Source organism: Micromys minutus (assembly GCF_963924665.1).
Source record: "Micromys minutus genome assembly, chromosome: 22".
In the NCBI taxonomy this organism is placed as follows: domain Eukaryota; kingdom Metazoa; phylum Chordata; class Mammalia; order Rodentia; family Muridae; genus Micromys; species Micromys minutus.
The window spans coordinates 1,489,201-1,493,904 of NC_137957.1; positions in this window are offsets into that span (position 1 = coordinate 1,489,201).

A 4,704-nucleotide genomic window follows, 5' to 3' on the forward strand; every position below is an offset into this window, starting at 1 on the left:
GGTACTGAGAACTGAACCTGGGTCCTGTGGAAGAATAGCTGGTTCTCTCAACTGAGGAGCCATCTCTGCAGCCCCCACAATCAGCAGCTTTTAAAACTATAGCCCAACTGCTGGGAAGTCATCCATCTTGGGCAAATTAGCAGACAGGGCACATTCAAGATAGGAGAAACTTTCTCATGGTTTACAAACTAAAACATCAAGTCGTTCTTGAAATGAGCTTTTGCACCCCTCCCGGGTGTAGCAGAGTTTACTTCAGATTATTCATTATAACTGGCTATTGTTATTTGTTTTTATGTCTCTATGGTGAAAGACCCCCGGAGGGTATCTTCCGTCTGAAGAGACCCCTCCCAAGGAGCAGCGAGACCACTCACTTCGGATGCAAGTAGCAAGAGGTTTATTTACACAGGTACCTGTGGGCACACAGTCTCTCAGAGGACTTGTGCGCCGGACAAAGGGGCAGTCCCCTTTTTATAGGGCTTGGGGGGCAGAAGCAAGGTACAGAAGCAGAAGCATAGGAACAGGGCTTTAATTGGTTAGTTTAAATGTGGCCAGGGAGTGAGCCCAAGGACAGGGCTCTAAGGAAACAGCTCCTGATACCAGCTGGGGCTGCAGCTCCTGAGAATAGTTGCCTTGGGCTTATCTAAGTGTGGGAACTATGGCAGACATATGGCTCCAAGGACACAACTCTTGGTTCTAGTCGGGGGCTGCAGCTTATCTGAAAGCTGGGCTTGTCTGAATGTCTTCTGTTCTTTGTCTATTGCTAGCTGGCCGCCCACCGGTATCTGGCCACCTGGGACCCCGACCTAGCCTGCACAGCCTTACAGACCCAAGTTCTCAGAAGAGGAGGGCGGCCTTGGCCCCTCCTTTGGGACAAGGAGTTGTTTTTCGTCCTTGCTTTGGTCCAGGTGGTCAACTGCAGATATTTTTGTTCTGACAGAGACTGGGCTGTCCTCTGGCTCACTTTTGTTTCAGTATTATTTTTTATCCCTGCCTGCTCTGGGCCTAGCACGAAATGGCATTACTGCAGCTAAAGCAGGAGGGGGGTCTTTCATTCCCCCATTTTCTTATATACTCGAATGGAATCTTTCATTCGGGAGGTCTGGCCTCTCTCATTTTTGTAGCTCAGGTTCATATTGTCTTAGTTGATGGTACTGTTGAGTAAGAACTAAAGCTTGGATCGTGGATAGCCTGTCTTTTATGAATTGGACTAGGCGATTCAGAATACAGGGCCCAAAGAGCAGTATTAGGAGAATAATAATCAATGGTCCCATTATGGAGGAGACTAGAGTGGTAAACCATGGGGACTTGTTAAACCATCTTTTAAACCAACTTTGTTTAGACTTAAATAACTTCTGTCTTTGTTTGAGCCTGTCTCTGAGTTTGGCCATATTATCTCTCACTAATCCAGTGTGGTCTGCATAGAAGCAGCACTTTTTTTTTTAGTGCTGCACAGAGTCCTCCTTCTTGTAAAAACAGAATATCTAATCTTCGTCTGTTTTGGAGCACTACCTCTGAGAGGGATGTTAGAGACTTTTTTAAGGCGCTGACAGACTTTTTAGTGCCTGTAAGTCTGTATGCATGGCTAGTTGTAATTCTCGAAATTGGGCTGTTTGTATTAGGGCTGTGGTGCCGGTACCTCTCCCGGCTGTTATTTTTTTCATGGTAATGCCACCTAAGAGCAATGCCAAGGTCAGGGACACTGGTTCCCGGGATGTCTCAAGTATCTAAACCAGCTGCCAGGCTACAGAAATCAGGTGTGAAGGTGGGCCACCATGTGTAAAGGGGATGGTTTTTAGTCGTTTTCTAGATTATATCTCCTGTCTGGGAAATGACCTGCCAGGTTAATCGGTAGACCTGGTGGGGGCTAATTTGCCCTCCTCCCCGGCCAATCAGACATAGAAGAATAACTATCTTAAAAGTCTTATCTTTAGGGGATTTTGAGTGCGTTGAACTTTCCATGTCGCCTGCCTGCCGACGGATGAGTGAGCTGGTTTAACGTGGGACGCGTGGATCTAAGCGGCTATCCCGTCTACCTTGAGGGCTGTTGGTGTGGTGAGCAGTACAGTGTAGGGTCTTTTCCAGCGGGGTTCTAAGTTTTTAGTCTGATGCCTGTGGATCTATACAGAGTCTCTGACCTGGAAGGCGTGAGGTACCAGCGGCCTGTGTAGTTGTTCTTGATAGGCGGAGGCCAACGGTTTCCAGACCTCTTCCTGGATGATCTGGAGTGCCTGCAGGTGGGCTTTTAGAGACATATTATTAGCATGGCTGGCAACATCAGAGTCATAAAAGTGTATGGCTGGTGGGGGTGCCCCGTAAAGTATCACAAACGGGGTAAGTCCATGAGGGCCTGGAGTGTTTCGGGCACGATACAGGGCTAGGGGGAGTAGGAGTACCCAGTCTCTAGTGCCAGTTGCAAGCGTTAATTTGGTTAAAGTCTCCTTAATGGTCCTGTTCATACGTTCTACCTGTCCTGAGCTTTGGGGCCTATAGGCACAATGTAGTTTCCAATCAATCCCCAATAGCTTAGCCACCAGCTGACTTACCTGGGAGACAAAGGCAGGCCCATTATCTGACCCCAATACCGGAGGAAGTCCATACCTGGGAATGATCTCTTCTAGTAGTTTCTTGGCGACCACATTGGCTGTTTCACGTTTGGTGGGAAAGGCTTCAACCCAACCAGAAAAGGTATCTACAAAGACTAGTAAGTACTTATAGCCATATAGCCCAGGCTTTACCTCCGTGAAATCGATTTCCCAGTGAGTACCTGGTCGGTGCCCCCTCATCCGGACTCCTAGAGTGATCTTGGTTTTTCCTACATTGGTCTGTGCACATGCGGAGCAGTCATTTACTACCTGCTGGAAGACATTTTCACCTTGTACCAGATAATGCTTTTCTCTATCTTTACCCAGGAGTATTTTAAGTTTTTTGCTCCGAGGTGGGTCATCTGGTGTAACCGTTTAATTATCTCTAGGGTTAGCTTTTGGGGTACTACCACTTTATCTTTGTAAGTCCATAGTCCCTTTTCTGGCCAAAGGGTGGCCCCCATTTTCTTTAGTAAGTCTAAGTCTGGTTCATCATAATGCTGAGCTGAAGGCGGGACTTCTGATTTTTTCTGGGCCAGAGGGAAAGCTTGAGTGGAAACTGCAGAAGCGGCAGCTGCAGCCTCTCTAGCAGCCTTGTCAGTCATCCTGTTCCCTCGGGCCTCGGGGCTGTCTCTTCTTTGATGTCCCGGGCAGTGGATAATACTCAGTTTCTGGGGCAAGAACAGGGCTTTTAGTAGGTTTAGAATCTCAGTCTTATTTTTAATATCTTTTTTCTCTGAGGTTAGGAGGCCCCTCCTCCGATATATTTCTCCATGTATGTGTGCTGTGGCGAAAGCATACCTGCTGTCTGTATAGACGTTCAGCTTTTTACCTTTTGCCATCTGGAGGGCCTGGGTCAAGGCGATGAGTTCCGCCTTCTGGGCCGATGTTCCGGGCGGCAGGGCTGTTGCCCAAATTACCTGAGTCTCAGTGGTTACGGCGGTTCCTGCTCGGCGCTCTCCATTGTCCAGGAAACTGCCGTCGTCTGTGTACCAAGTAAAATCTGCCTCCTGAAGGGGGGTATCCGTCAAGTCTGGTCTGGTACCGTGGACTTTAGCGAGAATCTGGAGGCAATCATGTTGTTCTGGCGTCTCGGGGAGGGGCAGCAGGGTGGCAGGGTTGAGAGTCACCACCGGACCAAAATGGACTCGGTCTGTGTCTAGAAGCATAGCCTGATAATGAGTCTGTTGAGTCGAGACTCCTTTGGCATAACCATGTTTTTTTATCTACAAACAACTCAAAGGGCTTGGTTAAGTCTGGAAGGCCAAGGGCCGGTGAGGATAGTAGGGCCTTTTTGATATCTTGAAAAGCCTTTTGATGTTCTGGCTACCAATCAAAGAAGACCCCCTGTTTGGTAAGAGAGTATAAGGGAGCTGCCATCTCTGCAAACCCCGGTATCCAGAGTCAGCAGAACCCCGCAGTCCCCAAAAACTCCCTCAACTGTCGGGGTCCTCTGGGAACCGGAATGCCAGTGATGGTCTGCTTGCGGGCTTCCGTTAGCCACCTTTTTCCTTGGTAAGCTTCTTGAGACATGGGGTACTGTTTGATAGATACTGGGGTGGGTGTGTCCTTCAGAGATATCATCAATGGTGGCTGCTGTTTGGCCAGTCCCATGCCCCCAAGTCTCAGCCCAGGCCAGTGGGAATCTGTTTAACCAAGATGCGTCAGTTGACTCTTGGATGGTTTTAGTCTCAGACTGTTCATACAGTCTGTATTTATCTTCTAAGTTGAGGGTTAAAACATGGAGGGGCTGTCCTAGGGGTCCCGTAATGCTAGCCCCTGTCTTTTTAAAATGGATCTGTGCTCTTAATTTGGTGAGGAGATCTCGACCCAACAAGGGGTAAGGGCAGTCAGGCACATGTAGAAAGGAGTGAATCACCTTACCGGTAGCCAGGAGCACTTTACGGTCTGTAGTCTATCGATATCTCTTGCCTCCAGTGGCTCCTTGGACCCAGGCTGATCGATCACTCAGTGGTCCCACCGGGTTGGTTAATACAGAGTGCTGAGCGCCTGTATCCACTAGGAAGGTGACTGGTTGCCCCCCCCCCCCCCGACATCAAGTGTTATCCTGGGCTCAGGGGGGGGGGGCTCCTGGCCCCGACTCTCCTAATCTTCTAGTGTC